General features: G+C 39.5%; 1 protein-coding gene and 1 pseudogene across 3 annotated transcripts in view; one reads left to right on the forward strand and one right to left on the reverse strand.

The window, feature by feature from the left end:
* The window catches only part of NRXN3 (neurexin 3), a 1,496,329-nt gene that overhangs the window by 386,484 nt on the left and 1,088,660 nt on the right, over positions 1 to 21,185 (forward strand). The window lies entirely within an intron of this gene.
* On the reverse strand, positions 19,807 to 20,734 carry LOC118641265 (annotated as a pseudogene).

Here is a 21,185-nt window from a genome sequence, read left to right on the forward strand (position 1 = left end):
AGTATTTTACATGTTCTAACTCATTTCATAGAAATAGAGTTCAGTGTGGCTGGTTGACGCAAGGTAAGCTTGGCAATGTGTGTCTGCACCAGAGCTAGGGATTTGTTCTACAGGTGGGTACAACTGGAAATGAGAAGAGTAGGGAGGATGCAATTAATATGATTTATCAACCTGATTGCTCACTGGGGTAAGGACAGAGAGAGGTCACAAGTTTCTGGCCTGGGCAACACTGATACAATGGAGAGATACTGGAGGAGAGGCAGGCTTAATGGGGAAAATGCTAAGTTTAGTTTTGAGTGTGTTGTGTTGGAGGTACTGGTGTTATCTGGAGCTCAGGGTCAAGTTCACAGAGGGGTCTGTAGCTGTAACCAGAATATAAGGAATATAGTGAAATTAATTAGAATTGATGAAATCAGGTGAGAAAGAAAGTGAAACAAATATGACAATGGATTAAAGAAAAGAATTCTGAGAATCACTAATGTTTAAGAAAAGAGTTAACTTTAAAAGGAAAAGTTGGAGAGGTAGGAGATTAGGAAAGTGGTATCATGGAAGCCAAGAAAGAACGCTTCCAGGTGGGTGGGGTAGTCAGTGGGGCTCAGTGCCAAAGAGAGAACCAGTAAGTTGAGAAAGTGTCACTGTGGCTGACAATTCAGAGGTAATTTTGTTTTACTTCTGAATCAGAGAAATGTTGAAATTCAGAGGGAAAAAGCCAGTAGAAGCGAGGAAGCTGAAGATATAAGAAACATAAATGTTGAAACTACATCCTTGGGGGAATTCCAAACTTTTTAAAACATTCATTAAATAGAGTATCTATAAGACATCTTACAAAGACATATTTTGTAGGCTTATTTTGAGTTGCTGTAAATTTTTTAAAATGTATTTTTATGTAATCTTTCAATAATTCATGTTTTGCTGTTATATTCTCCTTTCCCCTAATTGATTAACTCGATCATTAAATTTTACTGAAGTTGTGGGCTTGAGGGACTCAACATCATTTTGTTACAATAAAATTTAAAAGCCACAGTTATAGCACAGTGAAACTTAGGGGATATTTTTATGTGATTAGCAAATAGAATGCAAACTTTATAGATCTGAAACTATAAGTTAACCAAGAATATATAAAATACCATTTCAATTCAATATCAGTCATTCATTGAATGCCATGCATTTTTATTAACAGTGATCTGACAGGAGTTTTGGCTCTCAAATAGCTCTGTATCTTATCTGTTTCATATGTTTATTGCATAAAGGATTTAGAGCAGCTAAGAATATTGTTGATGAGAAAAGATTTAGTACCACAGAGCACTTGAAGAATCTAATCATAAAGAAATGTAGCAAAATTCTATTGTCACATGTCAAAGTCAGTGCTACAAGCATTGTTTACTAAAGGTTTTTAGGAAGGGAGAGTCTGGCATGTATTTGAACACTGGATTAGCTCCATCTACCAGCTCAGTCTATAAGGTGTTCTTATCTAGCCAGGGTTCCACTAAATTACTCTTAACAGAAGAACAAATGCACATGATGACGAACCAATGGGTGATTCAAGGTATCAACTTACTGTTTGCTCCTTGAGGACAGACCACGTCTTATTTATCTTTGTAGTGCTCCTGGGCCAAGGCACCATGGCTGCCATTTATTAAGTGCACAGTCAACACGGAAATGATTACATCTGGTCATTAGATTAGTGCAACTGAGGCAGGTTAGACCATGTGCTTTGTGGAAGCTCTCCTAATAATGGTGCTAATGATGAAAAGCATCAAGATCCAAGAGAAAGTGAGTTGTGAGACCTCTCTCTGTGGAGGACTGGGCATGAAAATGTCCTTGTAAGAGACCAGACTAACGGTTGGATCTACTATCAATGGAAATTGGTCCCTCTCACTGGGCTCCTCCCTCCCTTAAAATAACACTGAATCATAAAAACACATTTTCTGTGTGAATGGCTTACAGTGGACAAACAAAAAAGAAGCAGCCATTGCTTTCTGCTTAGCAGTTTCTTCCCAGAAGAAGTTTAAGATTGAGAGAAAGCTTATATGAAAAAAATAAAATAAAATCCACAAAACCGGTTCTCACCTCACAGGGTGCATCACACTGGCGGTTTTGTGAAAATAGTGTTGAAATGACTGCTCCATAATTTTTGCTGGCTTTTAGTCCCTGTAGGCAAAACAGCATTTCTGAAAGAGATTTGTGAAAATTGTGGACTCTGATAACACTGCTGGTTGTCAGGTTTTCCTCTAAAGAACAGCTTATCAGTAAATGTGCTCAGTGGTTAATTACCACATTAGGGCTTATTGGAAGAAAGTGTAGTAGAATGTCCATTATCCTTATGTTAATTTGGATTTATAGCAGGTTAAATCTCGTGGCCTGAAATCCAAGTCTCCTGTCATAGATCAACAGACCTATGCACTAGCCCTGCTGGGATTGGCCGTAACAAAGGACCCCAGGAGTGGGGTGAATGAATCAAGCCTGGGTGGGTGGGACTCACTCCTTGGAATGCCTCACAAAGGCTGGTGGACCTAATTGTGCTGCAGAGGCTGTTTGGTGTGTTTGTTTTGTTTTGATGCTGTTTCATTGTATAGGGTAGCCACGCAGCCCAAGCAATGGCTCAAGTTGCTGTTAATTACCAAGGGGCGTCATCCGCCAGATAGCATGGGCCATTTGGGGGCTGTAGGATTCAGACAGAGCTGTGTTGTGGTTCCAAGAAGCCCGTTCAATGGGAGGTGCAGATCCTAAGGTTTTCCACGCACTTTGGTCGGCCCAGGCTGCTATCACAATTACTGTAGTCCGGACGGCATAAACAATAGACATTAATTTCTCACCATTCTGGAGGCTGGGAAATCCAAGATCAAGGTGCCTGCATATTTGATGCCTGGTCAGGAGATTCTTGATGGTTTGCAGATGGCCACCTTCTTATTGTGTCTTCATATGGTGGGAAGAGAGATCACCTCTCTGGTGTCTCTCCTTTTCAGGGCACTAATACCTTCACGAGGGCTCTACCCTCATGAGTCAATCATGTTCCAAAGGCTGCGCCTCTGAGTACCATCACACTGGGGTTAGGGCTTCAACATATGCGTTTTGGTGGGGACACAAAATGTAGTCATAGCACCAGGGAAGGCTTGGGACTCAAAGCAGCGAAGGCCCTGTCTAGGAAGATCTAGGTTCACTGTTGTCTTGGGTCTTTCAAGGGGAACAGAACACAAGGCAGAAGGTACATGAGAAACCAGGGCTGTAGTTAGTCTTTGTAGCAGGGCAGAGATGAGTGCCACACAGTGGCCACATGGCAGTCCACTAGTCATAGTGCACCCTGGGTGTGCAGACCTAATTTCATACTCTTAACCAGAAACTGGGGCAGAGGAGGCTCCTGATTCTCCCGTCCCATCCCTGCCAGTACTGATTCAGGAAAGAAGGGATCTCAGGGCCCTGTGGGTCTCTCAAATCACACTCTGTTGTCTTGAGGTTAAAACAAGGCAGGAGCTGGTCTGATATAGTCGAAAGCCCCATTCAAATCTGTGTGCTTGTAGGAGACTGGTGTTTGGTGTCTAGGGACTTCAAATACTTTTGTAGACACTGATTGATTTGTCTACAAACAATGGAGGAACTTTCTGGAGTCCTGGCTAATATACCCTTCGTCCAGCACAGTGAAATTCATAACTGACAATGAGAGACTCTCAGCATCTCAAGGATAGGAAAATCATTACTTCAGTTGTCTCTGCAAATGAATCATTGGTGCTCATAAAGGTAAATAGAGTCTTTCATGTCTAGGGCATATGTCCAGGTAATTGTGGCAGGGAAATAACATGTCTTACCACACTGTGAGTGTTTATGTGGCTGGGACCAAATACGCTGTGGTTTCGGTGCTGATCCATTAGTAGTGAGTGTGGTGGGCGAAAGTTCTGTAATTGGTCCCAGGATTAAAAGAGCCTGGTATTTATAGACTATGAGAGGAAAGGGGGTTGGGAAGGCAGGTCACTTGTCAGCTTTATACCAGTGACTTTTATGTCTTCCAGGTCACATTCAAATGTCTTTTTCTAGAAGCAGGAAAAAAGGAGTTTTTTCTGTGTCATCCTAAATTCATTGTCTTGGTGGGAAGCATCCATGGGAAGCATCCCTCAATCTTCATAATTTCCCATTGCAAGAGGAGCAGAGCTTTCTCTGTGTCAGGACAGTACAAACTGTTTCAGATGCAAGATGTGGTCCAAGAATTACTTAGGCAAAGAAGGAACATGAAGGTAGCAGTGTGTTCTCCATGCAGCAATTACTCAGTGTAGGATGACAAACCACCAGAGTGGCAGCCAAGTAGCCATGCCAGGGGCAGAATCAGCACTTGTTCATTCTGTGGAAAGTGTCAGGTCACATGCAGCTTGGACGCTGTAGCTGGTCTCCTGGTCCTGTGGACTGACTGATGGCCCAGAGGAGAGGCGGAATTGAAAAGCATTCCTTTCCTTGAACCTCACCCTCTTGACCATTTGGCTTTCTAAGCATTGGGGACAACAGAGATCTCTTAAATGGGACTCAACCCAGGATCAGCTTGTATCAACCAAAGCAAAGGAGGGAAGAAAGAAAGGGACAAGAGGAATCTAAATGTCTCATATACAAAAAGAACTGAGAGATGGTTCTCCTGAGAGACGATTATATAGAAAACAGTCAAAGGGAGAGAGACCCAAGAAGGTCACATCTGTATGTATTAGATTGTTATTGCTCTAAAAGATTTCTGCCCTCCTAGAGTAGTGTCGCTGGATCACTGATGACTTCATTCTGCACTAGACCAATGTCAAAACCTGAGGATCGGGTGAGAAGAGAAGCTTTGAGCTACCCCTAGGGAAATTATAGGAACAAAAGTTTATTTCTTTGCCAGCTCACCTAATTGGTAGTGGTAGGGTTCTGAAGGATTTTGATGTCAGAGGAAATAATGATCCTTGAGTTTCTATGCTGCTTTCTAGTTTACATTTTAAATTTTTATTATATGTGTGGGTGTCCTTAAGCAATGTGTACTGCAATTTGTGTTTAAAATGTATATAAATGGCATCTTACTATCTGTATTTTGTATGACTTACATAACATTTTAAAGATTTAACTAAAGTGATTCATGTAGATTTCATTTATTCATGGTAACTGCTATTGAGTGTCCTATTATAGGAATATGCTTTGTTTCACTTATTTGACCCCTTCTAGTAAGGCTAGATTTTTATGGTGTTTCCAGTTTCAATGTTATAGTTAAGGCTGTAGTAGACACCTCTGTGTGTTTTTATCCACACCTGTGTCAGAATTTACCCAGGACATACACCTAGAAGTGCAAATGCCAGAAGGACGTAAGCTGGGTGTGTCTTTAACTCGACTGCATAAAAGCCAAATCGCTCTGCAAAGCAGCGCACAGATCCGCAGTCCTACAAGTAGTACGTAAATGTTTCTGTTTCCTTGAATCCTTGACAGTATTTGGCATTGCCGGTAATTCAGATATAGTAAAACCAACTCAACAGAGTGTAAGCCAGATTTACCCCGTAAAATATATACCTGTGCTCTTCCCACATTTCAAGTTCCCTGTTCCTACTGAGCACTGAGAGACCTCAGGGTGTATAAACTGCATGTTTTCTACCTCATTTCCTCCTTATTCTGCTAAGCCCCAGTGAGGGGCCTTCCATTCAGGTGTCAGGATGGAGCTGGTCTCTTGTTTATCAGCAGAAACTTGCTGTCTTTCCACTTAAAAGTTCTTCCAGTCCTTACGGAATTTCATTTCCCATGTCCCAATATCTCATGGGTACTGTCTTTCAAAAATGTCAGGATATATGAGACAATCACAGTCTGAATAACCACATGCAGAACAAAAGCAAAATGCAGCCAAAGCCCCAAAGCAGATATGATTACTGAATGACAGAAATGAAGGCACCAAAAAAACAAACAAACAACTATTATAAAAGGATGTTTTCATGGAAGAACTCTTCCCCAAATATATTAATTTTCTACCTTATTTAGGCTTTCTCCTCTGGGTTGTTGATGGGTAGATAGAAAATTGTTGTGTTCTTTTTAGAATTCAAAAGGTGTGGTTAGAATTTGAGTCTCTTGGACCTATGGTTTCCAATAATTACTTTCATGGAAAGTCATAAAATTATCACTTTTATACTATCAATAATTATTTAGATCTACACTTTCTATTGCTATTCATTCCTTCTTATACTTCCATGCTCCCATCTGAGACCATCTTCCTTTTGCCTAAAGAACCTCCTTTCATATTTATTTTAGAGCAAATGTGTCAGGAATACATTTTCTCATTTTTTGTTTGCACATATGTAAAATAATACTTCTACTGATTATGCAATTCTATTAGAGTGGTAACAAGAAAAAGAGATAAGTAGATGCTATGGTGCTAGCGTTGATAATGAAGGAAGGCGCCAGGAGCCAAAGAATGTGGGCATCTCTAGAAGCTGGAAAAGGCAAGAAAATTGGATTCTCCCCTAGAGTCACCAGAAGGTACCCACCCCACCAACACTTACTTTTAGCCCAGGGCAGTCCATTTTAGGCTTCTGGCCTCAAGAACTGTCAGATAATAAATTTGTGTTGTTTTAAGCCAAACAAAAATAATATATGATGAAATTTTAATATACATAAAAATTTTAAAAACATGACAAAAATAACAGAAAAGTCAGGGAGAGGGTAAATAGAGTTCAAGGGTTCTAAGGACCTTGACTTGCCAGGGAAATGGTCAAAGCAGGCTTTCATAAGGAAATTTGTCAGTAAATAAAATAAAAATTTAGCAAAGAAGTAGAATTTTTAAATAAAATGTCCTTCCAAAGAGAACTGACCAACCGTATATATTCAGCGGTGAACTCTTCCAAACATTTAAAGAAAACATTAGACATCTTAGATGTTAAGCCAATGGAGCATAGAGTCAGGAACTGACCCACACATATACAGACACTTGATTTATATTAAAGGCAATTCTGCATAACAGAGAGGAAAGTATACTCTTTTCAATATGTGCTTCTTGATCAATTGGATAGCTTTTTGGAAAAAATACTGACTTCTGCCTATGCCATACACATAAACCAACTCCAAGTGAATTATTGATCTAAATATAAGAAGGCAAACACATAAAGCATCTAAAATAGAATGTAAATGAATGTCTTCATGGGCAAACTTTTCAAACAGGTACAAAAAGTACTAATCATAAAAGAGAAGACTAAGAAACTAAAAGTATATTATAGTTAAGAATGTAAAAGCACCCCATCAACAAAGTAAGAAGTTCCAGAGTGGGACAAGATCTTTGTAATACATGTAAGCCATAACAACCTCTGATCCAGAATATATTAAGAACTCTTATAAATACATTAAAAAAAATAATAATTGTTTTAAAAAATTGGACAAGAGATTTAAACAGATACTTTGCAAAGGAGTATAGTATACCCAGACCCTCAATGAGCATATAAAAGGTGCTCAACTACATTAGTCAATAGTTAAGTTTAAATTAAAACACTATAGTCCGGCTGGTGTGGCTCAGTGTTTGAGAGTAGGCCCATGCACCAAGAGGTCGCTGGTTCGATTCCTGGTCAGGACACATGCCCAGGTTGTGGGCCTGATCCCCAGTAGGGGGCATGTAGGAGGTGGCCAATGGATATTCTCTCTCATCAATGTTTCTCTCTCACTTCCTCTCTCTCTAAAATCAACAAAGGAAAAAAAAAAGTTTAAAATAAAATAAAACACTATGCCACCGCTACGTACTCACTAAGCATCTAAAAGACTTGAGAAAAGTTGCCCTGGCCAGTTTGGCTCAGCAGTTAGAGCATCAGCCTGTGGACCAGAGAGTCCCAGGTTTTGTTTCTGCAGTGGTTCTCAACCTGTGGGTCGTGACCCCTTTGGGGGTCGAATGACCCTTTCACAGGGGTCGCCTAAGACCATCAGAAAACACATATTTCTGATGGTCTTAGGAACTGAGACACTGATTCTCTATCCGTCTCCAGGTGGGTCCGCCCACATGCAGATACACCCACACACAACATGAGGAACTGCGTTAAAGGGTCGCGGCATTAGGAAGGTTGAGAACCACTGTGCTAAGGGCATGTACCTTGGTTTCAGTTTGTCCCGGCCCCGGTTGGGGTCATGCAAATAGCAACCAGTCGGTGTGTCTCTCTTGCATTGATATTTCTCTCTCTCTCTCTTCCCACCCTTTCTCCCTCCTGCTCTAGCTGAAAATAAATGCAACAAAAAAATATCCTTGTGTGAAGATTAAAAAAATCAAAAAAAAGTAAAAGACTTGAGAAAAGCAATGTTGGAGAGGGGGAGACCACTGAAACTCTCATACATTGGGATTGGTTGTCCAAGTATTTTGGAAAATATTTTGACATTATCTACTAAAGCTGATTATGCAGACCCTGTGATCCAGCAAATCCAGGCCTAGGTATAGGCCAACAAAATCACACACATATGCACATTAAAATAGGCATGCAAACATGTTGCTTAGCACAGTAAAATGGCCCCAGGCTGGAAGCAACCCGAATGGCCTTGAACATAGAGTAAATACTGTGTTATAGTCACAAAATGCAATGTTACATAACAGTAAAAAGTGAATGAATGATGTGCAACAACACAGATAAATCTCACAAACGTGAGATTGAGTAAAACAAGCCTGACACAGAAGAATATATATTATATTTTCCCTTTTATATAGAGTTTAAAGCAGGGTAAACTAATCTAAGGTGTTCTAAATCGGTTATCTTTGAAGAAGAATGGGTTGAGAGGAGCTGGAGGGGGGCTGCTTGGGTGCTGGTACTGTTTTATTTCCTGATCTGGATGGTGAGTGTATAAAGATGATCACTCTGAAAATTACTGGAGGTGTTGACCTTTGGTGCACTTTTGTGGATTTCTGTTTTCATTAAATAAAAAGTTTTTGGAACTATTATATTAGCCAAGAGGAAGGAACCATGTATTTTACTTGGAGAAAGCTTAAAGCAAATCTGAAAATTGGCCATGGTTTTGCCAGACAGAAGAGATAGGGAAAGAATATTCATTAAAGCAACAGACTAAGTCAAATATACAGAAGTGTCATTTTCCACAGACAAGTATTTGAGTGTGCGTAGAACATGGGGAATGCATGGGGAGAAGGGCAGCAGATTCGCCTAACGATTAGGTTGGATTCTGTTTATAGAGTGTCATAAACAGAACAACATAAAGAAAATAACAAATTCTTTTTGTCATTGTTTCTATGTAGCCAGCTCACTTGTAGCCACACTGAGAATGACAAACGTAGTGTTTATGGAGGCAGTCCTGTGACAAGGTAAAATGTGTATCACAGAGGAGAAAGGGGCTCAGCAGCAGGCCAGGCCGTCACTAATATGAGAACTTCCTTTTCTCAGCATTGCTTTACTGCTTTTAGCAATCACCCTTGTCCCTCTAGAAAAAAGCCACTTTTAAAGATCATAGTTATTGGCCCTGAGACTATTGGGAAAATTTTATGTACTGCTTAGCATATTAAAATAATTTTCCCTAAATATTGTATCCATTTTGGCTAGTTATGCTTACTTTGCTCATTTGCCAAGTTGTCAAAAATTTTAGAAAATTTTTTTCTATCTTTAAGGAACCTATTCAAAATTCAATTTTTCTCATACAAAGAAAAGACTGTTATTTATTTTCAAACTCTTGGAAATAGTTTTCAGGAAAAATGACATGAACACATATAGACACTGAAGTCATTCAGTGAACCATGAACTCTTAGCCAAGGAAGGGACTTTTGAAGTCTTTGAGTCCCTGTCCTTTTTTTCTCAAAAAGAGATGACAGGTTCTTGATCAGAGCTTATAACACTGAATTTTGGATTGGGCTGCATTTGATACACCAGCAGATAAAGACTGGTGTTCCCAATGAATTCTGAATCTGAAACCAGGTCCCTCTTTTCCTGTGCCCCACCCTCTCTCTCTGGTTTGCCATGGATGCAGAGTAACCTCATTTTAATAGTTCCTTGATTTACAGCAACCCCCAGCAGAGTGGTTTGGTTTTATCAACTTGTGCCAATGGCTCCTTTGTTGTCCTTTACTGATGTCAGTAAGTGGCTTTCTCAGGTTTAAGACGTCAACATAAGAAACATTAAAAGCAATGGAGAACTTTTGTGAGTTTATCTGAGCCAAACTGTTAACAGTTATTGGGAAGCAAAATCTCAACAGACTGAGATAATGCTCCAGAGAACGGCAGTTTTGCACGTTATTTTGTACATTACAATCAAAAGAGAAGATGCACGTGGGTTACATGAAATCCATTGGTGATAGACTAGGGAGGTGGGAGGAAGCAAAGCAGGGGAATGTCCGGGATTGGATGAAAAGTAAAATGATAGACACATACATCTTATACATAGGTGAGTACAGGATAGTTAACAGTCAACAATTAACTCAATAAAAATGAGGGATTTGTGGTCTCCGCAGATTAGTATCTGTGCTTTGAGAGGTCTGGGGAAAGGAAAATTACTTTGACATTCCAAAGATATGTTATCATAGATGCAAAAAGACTAGAAACAACAGTTAAGGGAAAGATTGACTTTTGCCAGGGAAGATTCTAGCCTAGAACATGACTACCTGTCATAAACTGCTTTTAGTTAAAAGTTTTAATTTTATACCATCCTTTGTGGTAACTTTGGGTCTCTGAATTAGTTTGCAAGGCCTCCACCCAGGCCTTCCCTGAGCTAGTCAGGTTAGAAGGTGGCCCCCTTTTGTCCACAAAGAGCACCTCAGTGCCTGAGATGATGGTCCACCTCCTGAATCAGCTTGTCCATAATTGGAGAACATGCACCCTAACCTGATACCCTAGTATTTCAAGTTGGCTGTGCATTGGCAGGAAGGGACCATAAACACACTTTATTTAATTTCTGAGTTAATTACCCAGGGATAAAAGTATTACTGGAAACATGGTGACTGCATAGTGAAGGAACAGATATAATGTTTCCTAATACAGCTTTACTTGGCACCCAGGGTTCTTCATAACAGCAAGCAGCTGCGAGAGACTCCATTCATTTGGGGTTGAGTCCCTCCAAATCATTTTGGGGAGCTTACTTCTCATGATCCTGACTTATATGATCGGGAGTCCCTGTCTGAAAGAACTGACATTGATAATTGCTGCATGTCCATTTAAATACATATTTTCATACTGAAATTTCCTGGCTCTTGATCTGAAGGTGGCATTTCAAGGCCCTGTCCTCATCTGGAGGGGATATCAGCATCCATGGGTAGATGTCCTGGAGAAGTAGCTTTACTTCTACCTTTGCTGTGCTTTAGAAAACTATTTGCCATGTGAACACAACTACCATAAGAGAAAAAAATAGAAATAAGAAGGATTGGAACTGGGGGTTTTCTGAATTTTTATAGCAAGACCCTGCCCATGTTTTCAATATCAGTGCAATACTTCAGGTAAGTGGTTTGTAAATTATTTGTGAAGACCTCAGGTCCCTTGAGAAAGACAGAGGAGGAAACTGTGTCCCACCCCCACTTTGGTCCTAAATCATTTCCAGGTTGTGACATTCAGAGAGGAATGGACTTGGATTATTTCATTCAAGATTTAAGCCTAAATCTAGACCTCCCAAAGCAGCTGACCGATTCACAAGGATTGTTTTTGGGAAAGCGGGTCTCCTGGTTCATTTCTCATTCCCACCCCACGTGTGTCCTGTTGCCAGTGACGGAGAGGAGAAGCTGCTCTGGAGGACGTGCTCCTCCCCTTCATTCATAATTGATACCCCTTTGAGGTTCATTCCAGCATGGAATTGGGTGGGATGTGCTGAAACCAATCTGGACCTGGTGGTCCATGCTCTGACTATTCTTCAATTGTCCACTCATTGGTTGTCCTGTCTAGTTTCTCTAGAGCCTTGGAGGAGTGTGGGCCTGCCTGCATCACAGAGCATCAGCAGGAGGGATGGCTGGTGCAGGGGCTGGGGCAGGAAGGCAGGCAGGTGCTCACACTGAGGGAAACAAGCAAGGACCCTAAAGCGTGTGGCAGCTCTGCAGTCACTGAGTTGTTGGAGGGGGTCCTCAGTAAGGTGGCTGACTGTACGCTTATGAAATTGTCTCAGCCACAGCCTGATCCTCAGTCTAGCAGCTTCAGATTTTAATTTTATCTAGTAACAATAATAATAATAATAATAATAATAATTTTAGCTAATAATAATTTCAATTTTAGCTAATAATAACAATGAAGAATAAGAATTAGAAGTAGTAGTCAACAATTAATTGATTACTTCTAATATACTAAGCAGGTTTCTAAGTGATGATATTAGGAACTCATCTAAAATGGACACTAACTCTAAGAGAGAAGTACTACATTGCCACTGGGGAGGAAATAATGAAAATCAAAGCACAAAGATGGTTTGCTCAAGGCCATTCAGTGAGTTAAGGGTTGGAACTGGGATTTAAATTCATAAGCCTGGGTCCAGAGCCTATATTGGTAACCATTATACTCTACTACCTCACTAGCGGTTTATCAAGAATTATCAGAAAATGATAAATTGTTTTGCAGACTAAAAAAGTCTCACTAGTAAAGGAGTAATATATCAGGATACCAACATAGTAAATTACCATGGAGGAAAATCATTCTGAGCTTTGTTGTCCAATACAGTAGCCACAAGCACATCTGGTTACTGAGCTCTTGAAGTGGGCCTGGTCAGAGCTGAGGTGTGCTGAAGTGTAAAATACACACTGCATTTTGAACATTTAGTAAAACAAAAACAAGAACAACAACAAAACAGTAAGATATCTGATAGATTATTTGTTATGTTGATTCCATGTTGTGATAAAATATTTGCATATGTTAGATTAGATTGTATTATTAAAATTAATGTTACCTGTTGCTTTTTACTTTTTAAAAAATGTGGCTACTAGAAAATTTTGAATTACATATGTGACTTAAATTATATTTCCATTGGACACCACTGCTCTAGAGACTGAAAAACATATGAACAATCTAGAGCACCCCTTTCCTCATACCTGTGAAACTCAGTCATTCACCTTGAGGCAGTTTGTCCACCATTTGAGTTATAAAATCAGAGCAAGAGGCGCTAGTCCATTTAAGGGATGTTTCTTTTAGAAGAACATGGTGCACTATTCTTATTGCAATGGAGTGCCCAGTGGAATATAGAAGGGCAGACTAAATAAAATTAAGTAAATACAGATAGATAGGTATTGACAGGTGATTGCAACTCAGATAGATGGAGCGATCTGAGCAGAATGCACTGTATTAGTGAGAGTGAGTGTATTCTAGGATAGGAGGGGCACTTATTTGTGCTTAACGTAGCTGGGGGCCAAGTTGTAGAAAACGATGGACTTTAGGGAAGTGAATGCTTTTAGACAAAAGCTTACTTTCCAAGTGTCCCTTTAGAATTCTTTATTGATCAGCAGAATATCTTGTCATGATTGGCTTCGTAATTTACAACACACTTAAATTTCCAAATTTGCCATTTATTTTATATTGGTGAGCTTAGATGAATGATTCCCTAGTGAAAATTAGACAGATACCTTAATCACACTAGCACGATTTCTATAAATACTTTCTAAGGATGTTTTATTTGGAGAACACCCAAAGATGGATAATGGCATCTACTGAATAATGATTCTCATTTTTCATTATTCATATGGGGGAGGGGTGGGATGAGGTCTTGTCCTCTTTTTAAACCTTTGGACTTTGTGGTTGATAATGGACAGTATCTCGTTTGGGGGCCTCTCTTCACTGACTGCATTAACATACTGATCCTGGAGCTGGAAGATCTTACAAGGGAGCCAGGATGTAACAGCCAGGGTTCATGGATCCTGGGCAAGTGTTGCCATCAGGCTCTAGATGTGAGGAGTACAGAAACCTTTAGAGCAGCGGTTCTCAACCTGTGAGTCGCGACCCCTTTGGGGGTCGAACGACCCTTTCACAGGGGTCACCTAAGACCATCGGAAAACACATATTTCCGATGGTCTTAGGAACTGAGACACTGCTTCTCTATCCTTCTCCAGGTGGGACTGCCCACATGCAGATACACCCACATACAAGTATTCGGCGTGAAGACATTATTGCACCAACCCCATCACATACACCCTGTACAACTACAGGTGTATGTGACAGGGTTGGTGCCATAATGTATTTATGTGGAACAGTCACACATGTGTAGAGAGCAACTACTGTGTAGAGAGCAGCTACTCTGTTAAAAGCAGCTACTATGTTGAAAGCAGCAGCATTGGAGGTAAAATGACACTTTATGAATTATAATTACTGGTTAAATGTAAAATCAGGTACTTAAAATCATCAAGTACTGCCAAAAAAATTATCTATACCATGGGAACTTAATCTGAATGCTGATCGGTCTTTTTATATTCAGCTGTGGTTGATGTGAACACTGCCCCCTTGTGATAGTAACAGGTATGCAAAAATACAAAACAAAACAGAATGGCAAATCATAGGAAACTTTAATGAACTGTATTGACTAAACTATGCCATGTATCATCTTTTGTATTTTTAAAGCTATTGTTATATATTATTTTAATTAGCAAACCATCCCATGACAATGGATCATGTAGAAAAGAACGTTAAGAAAATATAATATAGTGAGAATTTTTTACAGTATGGTTTTACCTCAATAATTACAGCAGAAATTGAGAAACTGCAATGTGTTATATGTTGTGAAGTTCTATCAGTTGAATCTATGAAGCCAAACAAACTAAAATGCCATTTTGATGGCAAGCATCTGAGCTTTGCTGGCAAGGATACCAACTATTTTAGAAGCAAAGCTGATGTATTCAAGAAAGGCAGACTTGACACTGGTAGCAAGTACCACAAACAAAATGTAGCAGCCATTGAAGCTTCATATTTAGTGGTACTCAGAATCACCAGAGTTATGAAACCTCACACCATTGCTGAGTATTTACTGTTGCCAGCAGCCAAAGACATTGTTTGACTTATTATCAGAGATGAATTTGTTACAAACTTGAGTGCAATTTTTTATCTAACGACACTGTCTGCAGAAGAATAGATGACATGTCTGCTGATATTCTTGATCAGGTAATCCAGGAAATTAAATCTGCTCCACTTCCAATATTTAGCATCCAGCTTGATGAATCTACAGATGTCGCAAACTGTTCACAGTTACTGGTTTACGTGAGGTGTATTAATGATGGTGACTTTAAAGATGACTTTCTTTTTTTTGCAAACCTCTTGAAACAACAACTGCACGTGATGTATTTGACACAGTTGTTTCATTTCTGAAAGACCATATGATCTCTTGGGAAAAGATTTGTGGTGTTTGCACAGATGGTGCTCCAGCTATGCTAGGATGTCTATCTGGAGTTCAACGTTTTGTACTGAATGAGTCACCAAAAGTCAATAGAACTCACTGTATGATTCATCGGCAAATTTTAGCAATGAAGATGCCGCCTTTACAAAATTGACAGAACTTATGATGCTTTTCATTACTTCTTGTAACTCTTGTGGCAGCATCTTCCACAAGAGTTACAAGAAGTAATGAAAAGCATCATAAGTTCTGTCAATTTTGTAAAGGCGAACACTTTAAATAGTAGACTGTTTTCGCAACTGTGCAATGAGTTGGTTGCACCAAACAATGCTCTATTTCACACCGAAGTGAGATGGTTGTTGACAGGAAAAGTTTTCAAACGTGTTTTTTGAGCTAAATGATGAACTCAAAACATTTCTTTTAAATCAGAAAGTAAGACCACAGTTCAAAGCACTTTTCAATGATAAAGGTGAACTGCAGAAAATAGCTTACTTGACTGACATCTTTGCCATCTTGAATGAGTTGAATTTATCACTGCAAGGACCAAATGCAATATGCCTCAATTTGTCTGAAAATATCTGATCATTCCAAATGAAACTTCAGCTTTGGCAAAAATATTGGATAAAAATAAAATTTACATGTTGCCTACCTTATCTGCTTTCTTTGAGAAACATGACATTGAACCAGACAAAAGGATTACGATGATAATTTCTGTGAAAGAACACTTGCACATGCTTGCAAACGAAATTTCATCGTCCTTTCCAAATCTACCTGACACCCCATTCGCACTTGCCAGAAGCCCATTCACAGTCAAAGTTGAAGATGTTCCTGAGACAGCACAAGAGGAGTTCATTGAACTTCTTATAAACAATGCAGCGAGAACTGATTTCTCTACAATGCCAGTTACAAAATTCTGGATCAAGTGTTTGCAGTCATATCCTGTTCTGTCTGAGACTGTGTTGTGCCTTCTTCTTCCATTTCCAATAACATAACTTTGTGAAACAAGGTTTTCCAGCTTGTTGGTTATCAAGTCTAAATACAGAAGTAGACTTGTTGTGGAAGATAATCTTTGTTGTGCTCTTGCAAAGACTGCCCCGAGAATTTCTGATCTGGTGAGAAAGAAGCAATCTCAACCTTTGCACTGACGATGGCTTTTTACGCATACTGTCGCAAAATGTAGCAATGTAGTTTACTGTTGTTATGTTAAGACTGTTACCCATGCTACACCATGCTTCAAGACAAAATTTCATTTATTTGTAATTAGAAATAAATATTTCACAATATATAATTACATATTATTTTTGTGATTAATCACTATGTATTAATTCTGTTCAATTTATAACAATGAAAATACATCCTGCATATCAGATATTTACATTACAATTCATAGCAGTAGTAAAATTACAGTTATGGTTGGGGTCACCACAACATGAGGAACTGTATTAAAGGGTCGCGGCATTAGGAAGTTTGAGAACCACTGCTTTAGAGGTTGGCACAGTAGACCCACAGTTTATGTGGAGATTACATTCTTGTTTTTTTTATCCTCACCCGAGGACATTTTTTGTATTTATCTTCAGATAGAGTGGGAGGGAGAGAGGGGGGAAGAGAGAGGGAAACATCAATGTGAGAGAGAGATATCGAGTGGTTGCCACCCACACGACCCCAACCAGGGCCGGGGACAAACTGCAACCGAGGTAGGTGCCCTTGGCGGAAACTGAACCCGGGACTCTGGTCCGCAGGCCAATGCTCTAACCCAGTGGTTCTCAACCTTCTTAATGCCATGACCCTTTAATACAGTTCCTCATGTTGTGGTGACCCCCAACTATAAAATTATTTTTGTTGCTACTTCATAATTGTAATTTTGCTACTGTTATGTCTTAGGCGACCCCTGTGAAAGGGTCATTCGACTTCCAAAGGGGTTGCGACCCACAGGTTGAGAACCACTGCACAGCTGAGCCAAACTGTCCAGGGCAGAGATTACATTCTAACATTGGCACAGGAGGTGAAAAAACTGCTTCCAGTCAACTTGACAAGGCTTTTAAACTACTCCTAAAAGTCCAGGTCCCTTGAAAGCATGAAAACCAAGGGTTAATATTGCTGCTTTCTCTTTGTACTTCTGCTGAGGCATCTCTTTTCAGGAGATTTGAAGGCTAGGTTTACGTGGGATAAGGCAAAAGATTAGGTGGTAAGTAAAAAATTCTCATCCTCTCTCATTTTCCCTTGAGTTTGGACAGCTGCATTTGTGTAACTCATACATAAACATGGTGCAGCTCCACTGTACCGATTATTTTGCTATAAGCAAATTGACTTTGTATTATGCTTTATATATTTCAGGTTCATTCATTCATGTTTTTGCACCTAATGTATGGAGGCAAAGGTGAAAAGACAGTTAAGATGTGTCCTTTTTGCTGAAGAGCTCTAACTCTGGTCAGGGAAACACAAGTAAACAAATGGTTATAATGCAATTTGAGAAATGCTTTAGTGAGGCATTGTCACTAAGCTTAAGGATCACAGAGGAGGGGCCAGTAGGGCAATCTGGGGTCAGCAAAGACTCTAAAGAGTGACACTGTAGTCCAGGCCACCATCTTTTCTCCCTAGTCACTGCAATGATCCTCTAAACACTCTCCTGCTTCTGTTTTTAAGCCCTGGTTCTCATTCCTCTTTAAGGCTATATAGCTCCCTAGCAGCCAGAATAGTCTTCATTTTCCCCCCACAGTTTAACAATTTTCAATGAATTCAAAAGAACAAAAGCCACAGTTACCCCCAATTAAAAATAAGATAACTCTATTTCATAGCTATTTTAGCCAGGAATAATCTCTTCTGTGCCTCCCCAGGATGTTCCCTTATAAACAAACTTACCCTTCCGGTAGAAAGGTCAGAGCATCAATTATAACCACAATGGGAGATTGCCGTACCATATAGTCAAGTATCAAGAAAGTGAAATAGGTTTAATGGAAACTTAGCAAAAGAGTAATTTCTTATTTCATTAACAAGTGGAAATAATCTTCGTGTGTACACACTCTCATTTACAATAGGAAACATGAGAATGGTGACTACTCAGCAAAAAAGCCTCTATGATTGCGCTGTGAATGCCTTCATGACTTAACAATGGAAAGAGTTTCTAAACAGATATGATCTTCAGGAGAACTTAATGAAATATTAAAATTCTTTCATAGCTCAATCATGCACTAAGTAATGAAAAACATCTTATCTACTTACCCAAGATTAGTAGAATGCTAGCTAAAATAGAACTTAGTCACTTCTCCACATTTGAGACTGAAAATTGCAGGCATTTCGTTCATTTCGGATGCGTAACACAGAGCTGTTTCTGGAGAGATGGAAAGTGGTATAGTTGGCCATCAGATGCTTTCCCCCAAGACTTTTGGCCTTCCAGTCTTCTTCTGACCTTAGGGCTTTTCCGTGTCCCCGTCCTCTATGTTTACACCCAACTGCCATTGGTCTAGAAGTTATTTACATGGCTAGGCAAAACATTTCATTCTAACTTTTATTTCTACTTCGTTTCTTCCAGCTATTAAAGAGTTTTTTCTTAAGATAAAAGGACAGGCACATTTTACCAGAGCTTATGGTAGTTATAACTTGAGTTGACTCAATTTTTTTTTCTTTGTTATTTTTTTGTTGTTGGTTGGTTTAAAAATGTAGGCCAGGATTCTCAAAAAGCAATCAACAATTCTATGAAAATACAAATGATGTTAAGGCCATGTAAATGAATCTTTTAAAATACAGCATACCAAGGGTAGAGTAGATATAGGAGAATCATTTAAAATGTATTTCAATTTCATTTGAAAGTATGAAAGATTTATTTGAGTCTTAGCAACAGTGATATTTAGCAAAGAAAAAAATTAAATATTGAGCAAACCTTAATTTCTTTAATTTAATGTTGTAGGGTTTTCCTGGAAAATTATCTATAAAAAATTTTTTTTTCAAATTTCAGGAATTCAAATAATAGTCATTAAATCAGTGAGTAAAAATTTCAATAATAATCTAAATGTAAAAGCTGATGAACAGAGAATAAAAGTCAACCGCATTTGTGCTTAAACAGCAAAAACACACACAAAACACAAAAAATATCATCATATGACACTACATGAAGTGTTTACCTATGTAAGCAAGTTAAGTAAACATATTTTCCCTGCTTTTACTTGCATGTATCATATGTGAATGCAGAGATTTAAAACAACTTCAAATTGAAATGAAACAAACACCTTTATTCTCTAAGTTCTTTTGTAGTACTTTGTTGCTAGATTTTTGATGCAAATTTTGAGGAAGATACTTCATATACAACAAGCTAATGGTAGCTTGGTTCAAGTTATCTACAAAAAAAAAACAACCAACCAACCAACCAACCAAACAAACAAAACACTTGTCCGTCACACTTTTCAACATAATACACAAAACTGTAAGATCTGTCAAGGTGGAAATCATCTGGAATTTCTTTAAGTATTGCAAAGTACAACATAGCAAAAGAAAGCATTATGTATAAATAGTGCATAAGCATTCTGCAGTACATGGTGTTCTTAGTATAGCTGCAGTGCAACTTATCTGTAGATACATGTGAACTGTTTCAGGAGCAGGTGAAGTAAACAAAAGCACCAGTTCTTTTCATGACACGAGCGTGTGGATGAGCAGTTCTCTGTGATACACCATCCTGTTCTCTGGAAGCAGTGCTGGAGGCAACAGATTCTGTCTGACCCTGTGGTAGTTCCATCTTGAGATCAGGGCCAGCTTCATCTGCCATTTCTTTCTCTGTTAATTTTTAAAAAATGTTTAATCCTCACCCAAAGATATGTTTTTATTGGTCTTTTTGGAGAGAAAAGACTGGAGAGAGGAGGGAAGAGGAGAGAGAGAGAGAAAGAAACATCACTGTGAAAGAGAAACATTGATCTATTGCCTCCTGTCCATGCCCTCTGACCGGGGAATGAACCCTCATCCTAGGTATGTGCCCCGACTAGGAATCGTACCTGCAACCTTTTGGTGTACAGGACAATGCTCCAACAAACTGAGCCACCTGGCCAGGGCCATCTGCCATTTCTTGAGGTGGCATATCTACTTTGTTTTGTGGTGTTGTTAGGGTTGTGGTGCTATTCATTTTATCTTTCCTTTGTTGTGGTTGCACATCCAGTGTTTCAAATTAGTGTTCAAATTTGCCCATCAAGGCAGAAATCATTTCAAGGTTCCTATTCCTCACTGTAGCATCCATAGAGTTAACTACACCTGTCATGGACATAGTTATGATGTCCATTGTTACTGCTGTTTAAATTCTGGTGGCCATGCACCAACCCTATCACTCGTTCTCAATAATTAATTGCTTGGTTCTTCTGGCGGAGTGCATTTTCAGCATGTATTCTTGCAACTTCTGTGCTGCCTTTCTGAACGGCCTTTATAATCTTGGCCTTTTCAGCCTTTTCTTCTTGATCCCATTTTGTGCCATTCCTATCAAGCTCTTGTGCAGCAAACTTCAAGTTAAATAGTCATTTCTCCCTATTTGACATGGTCTCACAACTTTCCTTGGGAGGTGACAACCCAGGGCAGTGACATGGGTTTGACGCGAGGGGGCCCAGAGTTCCGTCCTAGACCCAACCTGCAGCTGGTTGGCACCTGGGTTTTCCCCAGAATATTCTTCTTAAAACATAAGAGGAATATACAAAGTTCTCTGCTAACCGCCCCCCCCCCCCCCCCCGCCAGTGATCTTGCTCAGAAGCTGAGCTTAAGTGCTTAGGAGGCTATGAGACCCTGTAGGATCTGGCCCCTGCCACCTCTCTGCCCTCACCTCCAGTATGCCCCTTTGCATTCCCCCTGACCCAGGTACATCAGCCTCTTTCATGTTCTTTGAATATGTCATTCACTTGACTGCTCAGGACTTAGGTAGTTGCTGTCTGTCTGCCTGTAGTTCTCTTTCCCCAGATGTCTACATGGCTTGTTCTGCAATGTTTACAAGTCCTT

This window comes from Molossus molossus, unplaced genomic scaffold (genome assembly GCF_014108415.1).
Source record: "Molossus molossus isolate mMolMol1 unplaced genomic scaffold, mMolMol1.p scaffold_m16_p_1, whole genome shotgun sequence".
NCBI classification, from domain to species: domain Eukaryota; kingdom Metazoa; phylum Chordata; class Mammalia; order Chiroptera; family Molossidae; genus Molossus; species Molossus molossus.